The 19619-nt window shown below is 35.5% G+C and overlaps 1 protein-coding gene across 4 annotated transcripts in view; it reads left to right on the top strand.

Annotated features, from left to right (window-relative positions):
• Window positions 1-19619, top strand: part of LOC106669148 (serine proteinase stubble) — a 302112-nt gene that overhangs the window by 143530 nt on the left and 138963 nt on the right. Inside the window, exon 1 of one of the 4 annotated variants that reach the window (XM_014398449.2) lies at window positions 3815-3940. The exons of the other annotated variants lie outside the window; for them this stretch is intronic. The gene's annotated coding sequence lies outside the window, so the exon portion shown is untranslated. Of the gene's footprint in view, window positions 1-3814; window positions 3941-19619 lie in introns of those variants that run through there. 4 annotated transcript variants of the gene reach the window in all.

Raw genomic sequence — 19619 nt, forward strand, 5'->3', positions numbered from 1 at the left:
ATTCCATACATAATTAACTTTATTTATATACTTCAATTAATTAATCTTTATGTAGGGTATTGGTTGAGATAAAAAAGTCAGTGTCAAGAGCAGGATTCGAACCCACGATCTTCGGCTCAATACGCCGATACTGTATCACTTGAGCTATCGTGACTTCGATCCACTCGGACATCAACTTCCCATCTCAACCCCACCTTTTTAATTTTCTCTCCTTTTAACTAGTGAATTTGGAAGTAAATAAATAATTAAAAAATAAAAATAAAACACTGAAGCAAAATGAATAGAATACAATAAAAAATTAATAAAACTAAAAATTAAACGACGAAAAAATAATTAATTAAATTAAAATTGAATAAAAACGAAGCAAAACCATACTGGATGAGCAATACCTCTGGCAAGGCAAAAAATAAATAAATAAAAATACAAATAAATAAATAAAAAATAAAATAAAAATAGAACAAAGAAGCAAAATAAATAAAATACAATAAAAATTAAGACGAAAAACTAATTACTTAAATAAAATAAAAACGAAGCAAGAAAACTACTGGGTGGCGTACGCCTTTGGCAAGGCAAAAAGTAAATAATTAATTAAAAAATAAAGATAAAACAATGAAGCAAAGTAAATAGAATTCAGTAAAAATAATAAAATTACAAATTAACAAACGACGAAAAACTAATTAATTAAAATTAAATACACACGAAACAAAAAAACTGCTGGATAGCTAATACCTCTGGCAAGGCAAAAAGGTAAATAAATAAAAATAAATAAATAAAATAAAAATAGAACAATGAAGCAAAATCAATAGAATACAATAAAAAGTAATAAAATGAAAAATTAAACGACGAAAAAACTAATTATAAATTAAATAAAAACCAAACAAGAAACTATTGGATGGCTAATACATCTCGCAAAGCAAAAAAATATTCTTAAGTAAAAAATATAAAAATAAATAAAATATAAATAAATTAATATAATTATCCGATTTCTTAGATGAGTTAGACTATTAACACTACCATTTAAATTGAAAAGTCATGTACCATGAATAATTACTACATACAAATTATTATTCTAAATCACTTAGACACGATGTTATTAAATTCGATTACGGCAATTTACCATAATATTTTTTTAATAACAACAATTAAGAAAAATAATCAAACTCAATTATTTTTGATCAAGAGAGATTGAATCAGTAAAAGATTTGTCGGACATCAGCATCAAATAAGAAACTGGATATCGTTTACCGCAATACTTACTGCAGAACTCGTTCATCCCAGGGTCAGATTAATCCGATTATATACCTCGGCGTGAACCTATCACCCCGTTGGTATTTCAATGAGTTCGACTTCCTGAAAATCATTTTACAATAAGGTTACCAAGTTCGCATAACGGGATAATAATATTGAAAAAATAAAAATAAACTATCTATTTGAAAAACAAATATTTCGAGAGCATTAACCTCAAAGTTTTTTTTGGTACAACAATTATTCAGCTTACAGCTATTTACGCAACTCTGATCTAAACTATCACGAAGGAGACACAGAAAGATGTGTTCAAAAGAGAGAGAAAGGAAGTGAAAGAAAAAGTAAGATAGATAGGCAGATAGCTAGATAAAAAAGAGTGGGTGAGAGAAAGTGAGAAAGACAGTGCGATCAATAATGAAAATGTGTATGAGAGGAGACATCTGGAATCGCAAGGAATTGAAAGAAAAAGAGAGGAAAAGGGAGAGAGAGTGAGAGAGAGAGCGAGAGAGAAAGAAAAGATAGAACGAGAAGAGAGAGAGGGGAAGAGAGAGTGAGAGGGAGAGGGTGAGTGAGAGTGATGGAGTTTTCGACTTTCGACATTTTTGCTACTAAATGAGATTGATTTGATTATTTGAAATTTGGATTTAAGTTAACAAATTTTAAAAATTAATGACTTTCAGCTTCCAACTATGAAAGGTCTCACTGATAAATTGTGATGGAACGAAAACACCTTTTCCGATTTTCCCATTTCCTTTTCGAGCCTCGTAGCAATTCCGAAAACGGGCGTGAATCGAATAAAAGGTCTTATTTATACAGCATAAAGCCCGGTAAACTTGTTGTCATCCTCGCGCCATTTCAATATCCCGAAGAGATCAAAGACAAGAGAAGAGAAAGAGTATATATAGCGTAAAAACGTTTATATGAGAAAACGATAATCGAGGAAAAATCGAAAAAAAATTTCAATGAAATTAAAATGAACAATTACAAACATCATATGTTGATTTAATGACAATTAATTAAGGTTTTTAGTTGAGTTGAAAAAAAGTTAATGGCACGAGAGGGATTCGAACCCACGACCTCGTTCAATGGCTATTTCAATTGTCGTCGAGAATCCAAACCGATTACACGACATTTGAAAAATGGCAAAAGGAGGAAAAACTCATAAGATGGGGTTGAGATGGGCAGTTGATGTCTGAGTGGATCGAGGTCACGATAGCTTAGGTGGTAGAGCAGCGGCGTATCTAGCCGAAGGTCGTGGGTTCGAATCCCTCTCGTGCCTTTAACTTTTTTTCATCTCAACTAAAAACCTTAATTAATTGTCATATATTAATTGGTCAAGCGGACCACGAAAGTAGTGAATTGTTGATTTAATGCTAAATTTGTCAGACTTAAGATACATTCTGTGTATTTTTCGATGTTTACTTCCTTTGGGTCATGTTTTTGATAATTTACTAACATTATTTATTTATTAATGTTTAATTATTTTAGTGTTTACTTTGTTATAGTATATTACTTTTATGCGAACAGTTGAGATGAACTATTAATATTTACAATTATTTTGATCGGGGAGGAAATAATAAAATATTGTTGGTTGGGTCTACACAAGGGAAAAAATTTGCACCCATCTTATTTAACCTACTTCTGAAAATGAAAAACTGCTCAAAACACTGCATCAAAACAAAAACAAAAATGAGAAAGAAATGTATTAAGTTATTAGAAAACCCGATTTCTATGGATGGTTTTATTTTCAATAGCTGATTTCAGTATATAACGCATGCATTTTTTAAACCTAGACACATCAGGTGGTGGACATCTGATATTCCTCTATCATCCATTACACCTATTTTATAACTAATCCAGGTTCTCAGTAATTCACCAATGGCCCTTCCACTCTACAAATTTACGCTATTAAATACATACTCTCTCTACACACACAAGTGGACACAAACTAGATATCTATAAAGTACTATAAACAATAAAACAGCACTCTTTCCTCTAAAAATATAAACAGGGGAACCAAAGATTTCTTGCCGTTTTAAGCACAATTCGTGTAGAGCTTTTCTACTCGTTCTGTCAATGGAACAAAGGAATTTATCTTGAAATTAGGTGGATTACATCAAGCCACCTTTCTCTACATGCCAGAGAGATACGGGGGTTTTGGCTAATAAGGAAGTTTCCGTGGGTAAACCTCGGTTGGCCTATTCTTAGTCTCTTTACTTCGATTGGGATACTCCTAAGGCCAGCTATCGACTGGACTCTTGATACGTGAGGTTTTATCTATCAATTGAGTCCATCGATGACTAAAATGGTAAGAAAAGAAAAAACCCAAAATTCATTACCTCATAGAGGAAATTTCACCAGAAATATAATATACTTTCATAATTGTTAATATTTAATCTTTGTTTACATGGTATTTTTATAGTTTCATTTAGTAATTTATTTTTCTGTTTCAGGTAAGTTCAAGTCCCATGGTGCTCATTGAGTTATTACGATCAGTTCCAGATACGAGTTCATACTTTAATTTCAGGTAATTTCATTCAAATTGAAGCAAAAGCACAAAGTCGAAAAAAAATGCGGGAACCGGTATGGACGACGATGTGGGCATCGATCCCCGGAAGGCATAAATCGAGGTATCTTTGATTTGCGCAGACAACCCACCTGTTGCGACGGTGGAATCGGTTTGCCCTCTTTATCGGTAAGAAGCCGGCTGGAACCCTTCCCCAAACAAACCGAGCTGTTTAGTTAACGGGCAGAACCGGTCTCTTAAACAGGAAACTCGGTTACCAATTAATTATTTTGTAATAGGCCTCCTGTCTATCAGGGATCAAAGTGGTCGGGTCTCTTATGTCCCATGCCGTTGACTATCGCGTGCCGAAGGGTTCAACGGGGCAGAAACGTTGCGTACGAATCACGATGATTATCGTGACACTCCTGGAATGTAACCTTCTTCCACGTTCGAATAGAATTTGAATAATCCGATTTACAGATATTCCCGTATTTAAATTTTATATGGTGATTAATTATATATTTTAGAGCACTTTGTACCCAGTAACCTTTGACAGAAGTATTTACATAAGGATGCTTAGCATTATGTTGAACCTTTGATCAAATTAGGTAAGTATGCAGTTTTGTTTACGCTTGGGTCTGTGTTTACATTTCGTTTTTTAAAAAGTAATTCCTACATTATAAAAAAAACACGTAATTCTCCTGAAATTTACTGTACAAAGAAAATTCATTAAAATACAGAAATAACTGTAAAAATTAAATACTTTTGTTTATAAGTTTTAAATTTATATTTTGATTAAAATTATAAACTGTTATTGAAAATTTTGATTGATTTAGAAATATTATGCTATTTGACTTATATGTCATGTACTAACAATAACATCTGGCTCAAAAATGCAAAATACACGTTGAATCCTGTTATGATCTTGAATCTTGGATACTCGGGTACAAAGGAATGAACAAAGTCGTTCGGCCCAATGAGAAATTAATAAAGAAAGTATAAATAAAAATATACAAGTCCATAACTGAGAAGTGATAGGGCTAACCTCCAAAACTCTGGGGACACATATCAACCAAAATATCTTGACAGTCAGGCACAATGTAATTTTGTGCCAAATTAGGCCTTGACACGGCGCTCATCCTGTAAGGTAAAGGTCCCGAGTTTGAATCCAGCGGCCCTGCATTACAAATGGGCATTTTTTCAAAAACATCGGCACTCTGATGGTTTATATGACTTCTGCTGTTGCAAGATCAAGCAAAGACCCATCTAAATGGATAAAGTCTGATGTGCCAGACTTATTAATTTAGAGCTAAAGAACCCTGAACTAATATGGAAACAATAAGATCAATTTTTAAATATTTCATTTGAGTGAAATTTGTCTTCATCTAGATATGCATATGTAGAATTGCCCAGTGACGACATAACCCAGTAATTATTAAGTAGGCCCCTTAATCATCTTAACCGGCAGGTTGGTCCGGCAGGATTTTGTAGGAAACATTTGGACAAGTGGGTTAGTATGTATTCTGATGGAATGAGTTCTTTGACTAAAGGAATTTGGAGGTCAGTGCGAAGGGTAAGGTTCGAGACGTAATAACGCATTGGTGAATTTTTGACTGAAGTGGCTGTATTCTTTTGGAATAGGAACGTTTGATTGGGCCCCACTGTTCTATTCACTAGGTCCAGATGGGTCGCCGTACTGTCTTGTAAATTAACAGTTCGTTCGTTAGTGAAAATTTTGATCGTTTGTCTAGAATACGTACAAAAAGTTTCTATCGTTTGTTAAGATCCTGTCTTTTCAGTGGAGGTTCCATGTCAGCTTTTATCTAGAAACATGTCTAGATATTTTACTATGTCAGCCGTATAGGTATGTTGTTCAAGTGTTGGAAATGTCACACGGCGGAAGGACAAGATTATGAGGATACATTTAATTTGATTAATTTTTATTCTCAATAATTTTTTTTTCACTGGAGTTGTTTCGTCTTTATGAGTATTTTTAAGTATATCGTAGTTATAGTTTTTAATTTTTTTATCCGTGGTGTTTTGCGGTTTTGTTTTTTATAAAATGATAAACTTAACTTTTGACCGCGTATCAAAATCGAATTTATCCCAATTTACTGGAGATAATAATGAGGCAAGCCTAATGTGAACAAAATATTTGTAAAAACGTTCTATATCTTTTTGAGTAATTTTTGTAATTCAGTATTTATTATCGTTTTATGGCATTCACGTTGTAAGATAGTTTAACAGTTTTTATTTAGTTTAACAAGATTTTTGGGGTTAGGTTTAATTTAAAGCATTGGGAACTGAACCAGATTGATTTGTTGATTTTCGAGCATGAAAGTCTTAATTTATATCAAAGTTTTAAAAGTTCTTGTTTTCTGGCTGATGGTAAATAAGTGGAGGTAGTTTGATAAATTTTTTTATCCATTAAATACTTTGACTAGCAAATTAATAGAAATGATGAAGGTGGGTTGAGTATATAGATTCACTTTTTGTTAAAAATTGTTCAACTCACAAATTTGTTATTTACAACTATCCGATTTCAGGCATTAAAGCTCATCATCAGATTGAAAGAACAAGCGCGTCTCACGTCATGAATTGTAAGAATGAGCCATCTTGTTTAACAATTTTACTATTTTTCTGATTATTAAAAAATTTGCTTAAACCTAACAAATGTTCTGAATTTAAAAACTATCTAGATTGTTACACAGTTTCCAAAAATGGATGTAACTAGATTGGTTTGGGAAATTCGAAATAAAAAAATATAAAACATAAAGATATAATAGATTTTGATTTACCTCCCATTTTAAGCATGCACCTAAATTATATTTAACATACAAATTAATCAGTAATTTAAAATTATTTTCATACAGTTAGGACAATGTTTTGTTGTGTTGTAATTCACGTTTTTCACTTGTTCAAAATTAGCGGTATTAAAGTATTCTCGTTGGAATATTGGAATATCGCGTTGGCGGTGGATCGGCAGGTTTACTTTTACAATATTTGTTCATATCGAGACTTTGTAACACTATCAACCTGATGATGACCGTTTAATGCTAGAAATTCAGGTAAAGATTTGTAAATAACAAATTTGTGAGTAAAACCATTTTTTTCTACAAAAAGTGAAAAACGTTAATGGATATAGTTTAGAAGGGCTTCGATGTTGGAGGCAGTTGCTACGTTTGAGTTTTGATGCGGGGAAAGAATAGGTGTGTCGTAATGTAGCAAGGAATTCATTAGGATTTAGAGGGATATCGATTCTTGGCCAAAAGGAATTTGAAGATCGGTATGGATCATTGGTGATCTAACACACAATTTTAGACTGTAGTGACAAAGCTCTTTCGGAATTGGAACTTTTGGTTGAGTCCAACAATGGCAAAAAAGGACGGATGATTGCGGCAAAAAAGCAGCATTAAATAATGACTTGGACGTGTCAGTCGTAACAGCGCTCATACGATTCCTAGTTGTGGCTTTCAGAGAGAACGGCTCATTCATGGCCACAAGGTCAAAAAAGGAACATATCTTAACATACCTTCCAAAACCACCTCTTTCACTGATCAAACACCCATCAACAAGACGTACGTTTTGGCGTAATAGAAATGTCCGTGCGGAGTGAAGTTTCAGGCATGATATAAGTAGCCGAAGTCAGAAGAAAAATTGGTAGGAACCTACTTGACTATAGACTCCTTCATTACAAAAGAAGAGGAGAAATGAAATCTTGAGTTGCCAGACATAGTAAAATCCTGGTTCTCTCACCAAAACTGGTAACACTGTTATAGTTACACAGGGTAAAACTTAGGAGAATGATAAAATTTACCGGTCACTGGTATCTGAAAAAAAAAAACCTAAAAAAATGGGTATATGCAATTTTGACCAAAATTTGAAGGTTATGAATGAGGAGGACAGAACTCCAGCTCATATTATCTTCCAATGCAAAACAACCGCTCAATGGGATATGACCTAAGGTTTCACGGTGACAATGACAGTCAACGACCTTGTAATTTTTAAAAGAAGGAAGACAATTCAATTGATCCAAGGGACTAAAAAATAAACCAAAAGCATGCTTGTACAAAACTCCTCGTGATCATCAAAGATCCAGGGTTCGAATCTCAGCGGCCATCAATTATACCCCAGAGTACTTAAAAATCTTTAAAGAAACCGGTTCCCGGGGACGATCTCTGCCATTCGTACACCCGTACATAATGTATTGACAAACAGCTTGTGAAATAATATAAAAGATAAATGGCGGAGTAAGAGTGTTGTTCAATCTTTTTAAAAAGATAGTTCCTACTCGCAGTAAGTTGTTTTCATCGATCCGGATTTCGAGCCTACAGCTCATCATCAGATTGAAGGAGCTCTACAACCACGTCCCTCTACAAGAATTGATGGCCGGGGGCCCGGGGGTTCAGTCTTACAATTCATGTCAAGGGACGTGGTTGTAGAGCTCCTTCAACCTGATGATGAGCTGTAGGCTCGAAATCCGAATAGTTGAAAACAACTTACTGTGAGTAGGAACTATCTTTTTAAAAAGGTTGTGAAGCAATGTTTTATTTAAAATGTACAAGGTTTAGGCAGACTAAAATATGCTTTCTCTCTTTTTCGACATCTTTTGTTTTTATGTCTGTAAAAACGAGAACATAGAACAAAATGTGGCAGTTAAAAATATTGTAATCAATAAAATTTTCAACAATGGGTAAGTAAAAGGATGATCAATCATCCTCTTTTCTTGGAAGAACACTTCAATCAATTTCTTTTCCAATTTGTAATGAAATTTTCAATATCCCGCATATATGTAATTATTTGTTGGCAGTAATTTTGATTTATAAAAATTTATAACATAAGTGTTAACTTTGAGAAAAATTCGACAGACCGGCTTTAAACATTAACGAACTATAACTCCAACTTTTCCCTTTCTATCTAACAGCTCCGACCTAGCTTCCTAAGATTAATCGCTGGTTTCGTTTAAGATTTATTTCTTGCAGTTCAAACAATCAAGAAAAGGGTAATAAAAGATGATTGTGTCTAGGTTTTTGATTCACCACGTACTAGGTCCAGGTGATTGAAAGCAATGACCTTTATTCCACCAAATAGCTTCAAGTATTTTTATTTTAACGGTCTTTTAAATGCCTAGAAATGGATTGTTTTTTACACCCAAGTAGTCAAGGTAAATTGCAGTTTAAAAGAAGAACAAATAACGATTATTAAAACACGCGAATCATTTTTAACTAATGACAACTCCTTCTGGTCGTAATCAAATATTCAAATATGATTTGAATATTTGCAGCTCATTTAGGATGCATTCATTACTAGATATAAATGATACACCTCATGCACAATAAATACTACATAATCTTGATTTACCCATTACATAAGAGAATCTCCTGGGCATGTCCTAATTACCTACATTATACTTAGAAATATTCCTAAGTCGGTTATAGTATTTTCACCTCGATTTCCTACACCTACTCACCTCCGCACTTGGTGTTTCGTCATAATTCTCAGTCCACAAAGTCACAAAACTTCCTATCAGTCTATCTTCTTACAGATCTATCTGCAAGATTCCATTGAAAACATTCTAGATTCGAAAAGCATTATTCATTCTCACCAATCGGTTACCACTCACATCATTCCATGAGCCAGCAACGTTTTCAGAGTTGATGGCATCGTTTCTTCCGCTCCCAAGAATTAAAATACTTCGTGGGTGCGTTTTTGGATGTGGCCCAAGGTTTTGATAGGGGCTTATAAACTTAAATACTTTTTACCAACTGCTTAGTACCTTATCACCGAATCCTACTGTACTAATCGTTGCTTCAGGGTGAGGTGCTGCAACAAGAACTCAGATCCAGACCGGCGTTCTACTAGGGGGCATTCTTGGTTTCATTCTTTGTACCATTTATACCTCTGCAATTTACCATAAAAAATATCTTTGTTCACTCCTAAACGTCAACAACAAGGTGCTACAGACTCGTCAGGTACATAGCACTGAATATGCCTAGACAGCAGACTGACATAGAATCTTCACACAAGATTCAAGAGACAATATTATCAGAGCACAACAGGAAGACTTTTTGGACTGAAATGGGTGTTGACTGCCAAAACATAATTAATCTTGCAACTACTATCGACATTCGGATTTAGGTGTAGGGTTTGGTCAAGCCATCGACTACTCAGCGCATTTACTCCTTCCGATTATAAGTTCTCAGACAATTTGTCCAATCTCAACTATGAATTTGATCAAATATCAAGTAATTTCACTTTTACAATGACCATAACATTCGTTTTGTAAAAGAACTGAACCGATCTCACTTCGGAAAGTCCACACCGAGCTCTCGATTCATCCTAACCCTATTACCCGAGCCCTGTCTATACTTTACCATTACGTGACTCCGCACCTCACCTTAAACGACGATTTCTAACTTCCCGGATCATTAATTCATCAAATTGTGTGCCACCGTTGGCTCTCTTAACCTGACTCCTCCAGGTGCACTGCTGGCTATAACTTAACTTCCAAGAACGAAAACGATCCAGCTTCCAAAAGTTCGACACCAAGCTCTCGGTCCATCTTAACCATACAACCCCAATCATCTCTATGCTTTCCCATCTTGGAATCTGCCGCGTCATTGTATCCATCATATAGTGTTCCACCGTTGGCTCTCTTAACCTGAGTCCTCCAGGTACGTATGGTATGGTGGAAAAGGTTACTAGGAAGCGGGGTTTGTATTCGCCAGGCACTGCAGCCTTCCGGCTTATTGTACCTTTCTAGTTCCTTCGTTCAGTCAATAGACTCAATCCTTCTTCTTAGAAGTATCAGGTCATTGATGTTGCTGCTGCAATTTGATTCCCTAAGTCCATACCATACCATATCTCCAGGTACACTGCTGGCTACACCTTAATTTCCAAGAACTGAAACGATCTCAATTCCAAAATGTCCACTCCAAGCTCTCGGTCCATCCTAACCCTACAACCCAGGTGTCAATGCACTTTCCCATACCCACAACCCGCCAGATTCCCTTAAACTATGATAACCTCGAGACATCCTCTTTACTTAATTCCTCGTATTGTGTTCCAGTATTGGATATAATGTCAGCGTTGTGACTGGTATTTAAAAAAATATATATATCAGTCTATAAGCTAATTCTTTAAAAATAAACTTTTCTTAGTTGCAACTACCCCTAAAAAATAAAAAAAAGGTTGGAATCAATATAAATCACGGTGTGAGCTCGCAAATAATATTTAATATGTTTCTCATTAAATAAACATAACAAATTTATTAATTTAAACGTTGTCATAATGACAGAGAAAACCGCCAAACCTGATGTTCTTATTTTGACGAATTTTTGATAATTGTTGTTTATCAATTTTGCTCACAATTTCATATTATCCTAGATATTTTCTTTACTTTTATAAATGATTTTTGAACTTTTAAAGAAAGAAGCATTTGGACACTCAACAATGTGCTTATTGGAAAAATAGACATCCGAGGTGAAAACAAGCCTTTTGTTCTCCACTGTAACACGTCCACCTATTAACAGGTCATCGACAAGGGACGGGATGACGTGGTTAATTAGAAAATTCCAATAAGACACACGGCTGTTAGAGGGCTATGCATTGTGGAATTAGGACGTCGGATCGGTTTTTTGTGCCATTGTCTTTTTCCTCGTCCATAGCTCTCACTCGTGTTTTGCGAGCTGTAAATGCACTTCTTTCCATCTATGAAAAACTTTCACACGATCAATAAATAATCTTGATTACTTTCCTGCCTTTGTCCTTTAGACAGTTAACTGGTCGGGAAAGGCCCATTGTTCTTGATAAGACCGCTGACCGCAAATACCTTCAGGGCTGTGATTCGTCAGGCTGATTACAGTATGGAATCATCATTGTTTTTATTTGAATAGTGTGACGGTAGGGATATAAGCTGGAGGAGACAATAGTAGAAAAGTCCTAAAAGATCACGGCTTACAAAACAATTTAAGTATGTATTTTCAATTAATTAATCTTTATGTAAGGGGTTGGTTGAAAATGAAAAAGTCACTGTCATGAGCGGGATTCCAACCCACGACTTTCGGCCGCTGCTCTACCACTTGAGCGATCGTGACTTCGATCCACTCGGTACTAACTTCCCACTTCAACCTACCTTTCGAATTTTCCGATATTCGTCAAGATTGGTTTTTCCTCCGAATCTCTCATTGGGTGATAAATAAGCAATACAAGTCTTCACATTTCAAAACAGCGTTTATTAATAACTGCTTAAAATCCACAAAGGAGTTATATCAGCCGAATCCAGATACTCCACCTCCAAAGCGAGCTAAATCCATCCAAATCTAACAAAGATCTAGCCCATTCGTCTCCATTTTTGGACCTAGCAACTGTCAGTCAAAACCTAATCACGAGGCACTAACTCTACACTATAATTTGAAAAGGCTAGTTCACACGAGGTCAAAGTTGCGCGCCTTTGTTGGGAACAGCCCCGATTCAATGTTACGCATCTGTTTTGGGGACTGTCCCGCAACAATAATTCATGTCAACACTACAGAAGCCGATCCCTCAAAAACGTCTCAGGTTTAGCCTTCGCGGGTGTTTTGGGTGTGTTTATAATGGTTATTATTTAGTTAAAGCTAGATAAAAAAAGAAATCAAGAAGATGGTTGGTCCGAAAATAGTTTAGTAACAATGATACATGCCGCGACCTTTTGGAACATTAAGGCTAAAAGATGGAATGGGATTTGTCAACTTTTAAGGATGTCTCCCAAAGATATTGCAAATTTTTTGCAAATGGAGTGCATTGCTCCGACTTTCTTTTGATTCTTTGGCGGGTAGAAGAAACAAGGTGTTCAACTCCAAACCACGCCATGCTTTGGGAGATGCACCACATTTCTAAGCCTCTACTAATTTTTTATGTTCCCGTTTAAACTGACTTTTTAGAGTGTGTTTTTCTAATTTCTGAAGACACGACATCATATTTTTGTGCTAATTCACAAATTATTTTTTTCCGTTTGTCACGTTTCTTTTAATGGACACTATCACGTCCCACAAGCAGACGTTTATTTGCAAGTCCTCGATTAACTTTAAAGTTATTTCGGTAGTCCCGATGTTGTTGATAAAAAAAGGGGTAGGAAAGTAGCACTTGTTTCAACTGCCGGCGGTTGACTGGTGTCTTTGCGTCTGCCCCCCGAACATGGGTCTATACTTGCAATGTTACGCAACATTAGGGGTATTCACGATGCTTGTAAGTTGTTCACTCGTGTGACTCGATAGGAGAAATGCCCACCAAGATCGTGAACGCCCCCTTCTTTTCTTAGCATGTTAAACGTTACTTTTTCCGCAATGTTGCGCGTGGCGATTGGTATACCCAAAAATAAAGCTATAACAGTCCTTGAAGGGTTGTTGTTGTTTGTTTTGGTTTTCTTTTTGTGTTAAATTATAAGATACCTGAAGTTAGTACAAAATTAATCAACTTTTTCATTCAAAATGAAATGCACTCGAAAAGGATTAACAAATGATTCTTCAATTCGTGCCGACTTACTTAACTTGTATCCTAACGTCTAACAGCCTACTAATTCATAGGATAGGAGGTGTATCTATTATGAATGAGAATATAAGAACAGGTCAGAAATTAACAAAAGAAATGTATTGGCCTGATTTAATTAATGCGTATTTAAGAATAAAAATACTTGTAAACAAAAAACAGCTGTTAAATTCATGGCCGCCATGTTGGTTACCTACGCCCTAACGGATAGCAATGTGACTACATTTTCGACCTAACACCTAACATTGGCTCTGGCCTATTAGATCAAACCATGTTAATTAACCGATTCTTACAAACCTACGTCATCATTTTTCTCGATCTATCAGGATCTAACAGAGTTAACAGGGTTAACCCAAAGATATTGAATACCCCTATGGTATCACTGAATCGCGTTTTGATGGGACTCAACATCTTCTATTACGTAGACCCGCAATACACTCCAGATACAAGGGGAGCTCAACGATTCAAACGAGATCCAGCCCCGCAACAATGATGCGCAACTTTGAGTCCAAACGTGGACTAGCCTTAACTGACTCGTGACCAACTGACCATTTCACTCAACTCCACTCAACTCCACTCAACGAAGTATTCCCTTACTGAGTGCCTAGTGACTACCCTTTACCTTTTGGTAGCACCGAACTTTTTCAAAACTCTATTTGGGGCTTTCTTTCCCGTTATAGCTACTACACATCTAGTTTCAGGATTCTGATTTCTTGAGGTTTTCTTGGGAGGGGATTCTAGAGCGTATAATAGAAATGATAAAGGTAATTAAAAATATTTTATAAAAGAAAATTGTCGTGGTGCCAGGACAGTTGTTTCAGGTCAAATAAAATGTACTACAGCAATAGTAAATACAATAAACATCTTTTTTTTAATCCTTTTTTGTTGAAAAAATAAGAATGAACAAAATATAAATATTCCTTTTTTTAAATTTAAATTAAATAAAACAAATATGTATGGATCCTTTCTATAATAAAAAAATAAACAATGCTGAATAAGCCCTTTTGTAAAAATTAAGAAAATAAAAAAAATAAACGTTATGCCGGCAATAACTGAGAAATCAATTAACAAACGGACAAATAAAAATGAAAATGTTCTGCGGACACGAGGTTACCCCTTGCAGCTCGTTGAACAGTTTCCTGGCAAATAAATAATCGTCGAACTCCTGTCCACTCCGACGTGTAGAAAGATCTCCCTCCGTGAAAATAGGCCGCCGAGTTCAGATGATGTCCAATTGTGGTCCCCGGGGAAAAAAAGCAAGGGCGAAGACAACAAAAAAAAGCCACCTTTTCTGCTCGCCACGCGTTGCTCGTCTGCCGGGAGCCGCTGCGCATCCGGCGAATCCTCGCGCACTCCCGCTCAACTTTTGAAGGTGGTTATAAGCGTCCGAGGAAGACAGGAAGAATATTGCTTCGACTTTTAAGCTAGGCGCACACTAGGTCGGTGGCGCGGCGCGGACTCCTGGAAATCCAAAATCGACACTAAACCGCAGCGCTAGTCAGATGGAGGGGGAAAATTCTACCAACGCGGCCGAGAGTGGTTCCTACACAGTGTGCGGACCTTCACAATTCCGCGCCGCGCCGCTCCACCGACCTAATATGCGTCCAGCTTTTCACATATTTAAGCAATTAATTATTAATTAGTTACACAACTAATTAGCTATACAAAAAATAAGTCTCAGGAAATTTTTAAATGACTAAATGCTTATTGAACCCTGTGTGGATTTACCTAAAGTTTTGAATATAAAACTATGTTACGATTTAAAAGTTTATGAAAATCTCATTTTTCTAGTTAATAAATCTTTTAAAACAAATCTTCCTGAAAAGTTTTTCTTCTTAAACACAGTCTTCTCCGATATGTACATATGTTTCAAAAAGTTTATTTTTAATTAAACAAAAGGGTCTAAAAGGGGTTTATCAACGTTAGATTTAATATCGCTAGAGTTAATTCATACCTAAAAGTAACATTCCTAATTTACTCGAGACAGGCAATTACTCAGCAGTTAACAGGGTCCGTCACGCTAATATTGGCGATTGCGCGCTAATATTGCTGTTCCATTAAATTTCCTGCTCTTCCATCCTTTATTGTGTGTACCTATTTTCCATGGTCTCTGATGACTTTTTCTCTCTTCCTTCCATTGCGACCTAAAAGATTTATTTGGAATTTTTTCTTCGTTTTTTCCATACACTGGAAAATGTTCAACTACTTTATAGGTTCTCAATGTGAATTTTCTCTATAAGTTAATATTGCCTTTCTGAAAAGATGAATGCCGTTTATACCCTGTAGTCACGAAGGATATGTCCCGATGTCCTTGCTGTTTAGAAATAGAATCGGCAGGTATGTGCCTCAGTTTTACCATGTTTAGGCTGGTAATTGAACTGGCAATGGCCAAAAAAAAGGCCCGTTGTTTTCGTGGTTAAGATTTCACAAACTGTTTTGATTGGTTTCTATCTAAGTAAATTTATTCAGTTGTGATCATTTCTTTTTCTATCCGTTTATTCTGGCTGTCCTTTTTTAAAGCTCACTTAATAATTTCAATTAATTTGTTGTAGTTTTATTTAGAATTATCACTTCGATGAATTTATCGTACACAACTGAAGAACCACACACTGTGGCGAGAAAAAATCATCATAATAATTTATGTGAATTTATTTTGAGGTCGTGCTGCCCTGATGGGAACAGTAAAACCATAAAGTATCGGATTATTATTACTCTGGGACACTAGATTAACACAAATATACAGGGAGTCAACGTATGAGCCTACCATTCTAGTTTCTTCAATAGCTTCTCAATCTAGAAATTCCAACATTTTCATTTGCAGATGTAACGTGTTTTATGTGCAATATACAAGGTTTTTGACATTTTTCATAAAATTAGTTGGTTTAAGGAAATCGGAAGAAGCAATAGTAAGTTGACACCCTGCATGTCTTATCGATGAACATAGATTAGGGGACGAAATTATACATCGAACATAGAAAATCGTTGTAAGGTTTCATATAAAATGTAAACGGACATATATTTATCTATTTATCCCACAATCTTTCGCTCTAATTGAAGAAAGAGTGAGCTTAACAGTTTCATAATAATTAAATTTATTTATATCATGTCACATGTGGTTTACATGTATTTTTCTAAAACTACTTTATACTGTATATGATGCAAAACACTAAGTACATATGTGTAAGAGAGGGAGGCAGAAGAAAAGAGAAAAAGAGAGGATGAGGGAAAGAGAGAGAGAGAGACCGATGGGGAGAGAGAGAGGGAGAGAGAGAGGGAGAGGGAGAGAGAGAGGGAGAGAATAGAGTGAGACAGAGAATGTAAATGAAAGAGATTGAAATAAATTGAGAGATAAAGGGAAATATGAGAGGGAGGGAGAAGGAGGAGAGAGAGAGAGAGAGAACTAAATAGCGTGAGATAGAGAAAGTAAAAGAAAGAGATTGAGAGATAAACGGAAAGATGAGAGAGGGAGAGAGAGTACAAAATAGAGTGAGACAGAGAATGTAATTGAAAGAGATTGAAATAAATTGAGAGATAAAGGGAAATATGAGAGGGAGGGAGAAGGAGGAGAGAGAGAGAGAACTAAATAGAGTGAGATAGAAAAAAGGAAAAAGAAAGAGATTGAGAGATAAAGGGAAAGAGGGTGAAAGAGAGAGAAAGCGAGAGAGAGAGAGAAAGCGAGAGAGAGAGAGAGAGAGAAAACGAGAGAGAGAGAAAACGAGAGAGAGAAAGAACTAAATAGAGTGAGATAGAGAAAGTAAAAGAAAGAGATTAAGAGATAAACGGAAAGATGAGAGAGAGGGAGAGAGAGAACAAAATCGAGTAAGATAGAGAAAGGAAAAAGAAAGAGATTGAGAGATAAAGGGAAAGAGGGTGAAAGAGAGAGAAAGAGAGAGAGAGAGAGAACTAAATAGAGTGAGATAGAGAAAGTAAAAGAAAGAGATTAAGAGATAAACGGAAAGATGAGAGAGAGGGTGAAAGAGAACAAAATCGAGTAAGATAGAGAAAGGAAAAAGAAAGAGATTGAGAGATAAAGGGAAAGAGGGTGAAAGAGAGAGAAAGAGAGAGAGAGAGAGAACTAAATAGAGTGAGATAGAGAAAGTAAAAGAAAGAGATTAAGAGATAAACGGAAAGATAAGAGAGAGGGAGAGAGAGAACAAAATCTAGTAAGATAGAGAAAGGAAAAAGAAAGAGATTGAGAGATAAAGGGAAAGAGGGTGAAAGAGAGAGAAAGAGAGAGAGAGAGAGAGAGAGAGAGAGAGAGAGAGAGAGAAGAGAGAGAGAGAGAGAAAGAGAGTGAGAGAGAGTGAAAGAGGGGAGTTATCAACTTTATATTTATTTATGTGTAACCAAACAAATAATCTTGAACTTTCATTTGTTCATTTTCAGGAATAGATCGATTTCGTTCTGGGTATAAGATAAGAGATAATAATTAATAATCGATTATAATGATATCGGTTATTTGCTAATGTTTGTGACAATTGCGCGTCATAAATTGTTAATCTTTAAGGGGCGTTCTTTTCTTCAGAGAGCTTTCACCAGCGCTTAGATCAGCATGTTATCGTGTTGTAAAAACCCAGGTCGTGGTTGTAAACGGTGTAAAAATAAAGACACAGGATCAAGCACAGTAGCAGCGTCTAGGCCATTAGCACTTTCACCGTTTCCCACCTCGGTGCCAAATGGTCGGTTTAATTCAGCCCATGCCACCCACGTAATAAAATTCTAACTCGCTGTGTCAAATCGAGCGGAGAAATCCTTCAGATGACGGACGGCAAAGGATCTGACCAATTTATATCGCCATGGTGATAATATATTGTTAATATATTGCTGAATCTGTTCACATACTGGTGGGACGTTTGAATAAATCGCATGACAGTTCTAACGGCGAATTTATTTTTTCGGGTTCTTCGATAAGAATGAGGTAAAAACACGAAAGTTTTTTGGTCTGGAAGTCATAAATAAATAAAAATTGCCTATAAACAAGCTTCTTAAAGCCCTTACGTTCTAAAGTCTTTTTAGATTTATTACTCCCAGGAAAATATCGTTTTATATAACCATTTATTATTTTGGTGACAGTTAAATGAAATATGAAATATTTTACAACATTGAGCACTTAGGATCAACCAAACTCCACGTTTTTCTTTCAACATACAATTTAAGTTACAAAATATTTTATATACCTGTTATTACATAACTATGGAAATTAAAAACTGTGTGAGTATATAATTTATGCATTTATCAGTTTAAAAGTTGTTGGAAATATTTTTTATTTTAAATTCTAATGAACAGAAATGAAACTAATATAACCACACTGGTGTTTTGCCATATCAATGTTTTAATACCATTTGTACAAACTTTACACATTGGGTTCTTCTAATGTATGAAGTTGTAGTAATGTATGTAATATAATATTTGTCTTATTTGTCACTGTTATAATATCATGAGGGGTGCCAGCAACCCGTGTTGCTATCAGGAAAGATTTGGAGGTTTCGTGGTCATCTCCGCTTCAATAGCCTGACAGAGTTGAAGTGGTCTTTCATGTTGGACATGGATCGAGGTAATAATTTTGGATGTGAGGATAGATTTTCTTGTGAAAAATTGGTTGGGGATTAGGTTATTAACTAAGGGTATTTGGAGGTCATTAAAAAGGGTGGTGTTACAGACCTGGTCGGGAGCGTTGACATTGGTTCTGAGTACTGGATTTGAAAGGCTGTATTCTTTGGGTGTTGCAAGGTTCAAAGGTGTACCGTGCTTCTAATTCATACGTCAAAAGAGGATTCAGCCTTATAAAGTTTTAGTCCGTTTAATATCGATACATGTAATTTTCTTGTTATTAATTTGTAATCTGAACCATCTATTTATCCCTTATTTTTGTATGGGAGAGTTGGATCGATGTTAGTTGTCACTCGAAATAGTCCCCAAGATAGCCCTCACAGTCAATTTTAGGGATATTGAGGCATGTTGTACGAATGGTTTTGTTCCAGAGAGTAAAAGAGTCATGAGTGCATTTGCCTTCATTGAACTCCACATACAAGAGTTTACTCTACGTGAAGAAAAAGCAAAGCACATAGTGACATACATGGTAATAAAGAACATAAAAATTTGGGACATAGAAGGATCAAGCGCACTTTAATATAAGGTTAATTAATTATAATTGTTAAAATATTTATTTATATATTTATGTATTTATCTACTTATTAAAGTAATTATGTAATTTTTTAGTTTTAGACAGTGTAATAATAGCCTAGTCAAACAATTTCTTTGTTTTCTCAATCTATTGTAGGGATAGGGTTGGGGATAAAAGTGGTGGCCACAAGGCCTTCTGCACCTCGACCTGAATCGCTCA

Source organism: Cimex lectularius, unplaced genomic scaffold, assembly GCF_000648675.2.
Source record: "Cimex lectularius strain Harlan isolate CLEC.00 unplaced genomic scaffold, Clec_2.1 scaffold272, whole genome shotgun sequence".
In the NCBI taxonomy this organism is placed as follows: Eukaryota; Metazoa; Arthropoda; class Insecta; order Hemiptera; family Cimicidae; genus Cimex; species Cimex lectularius.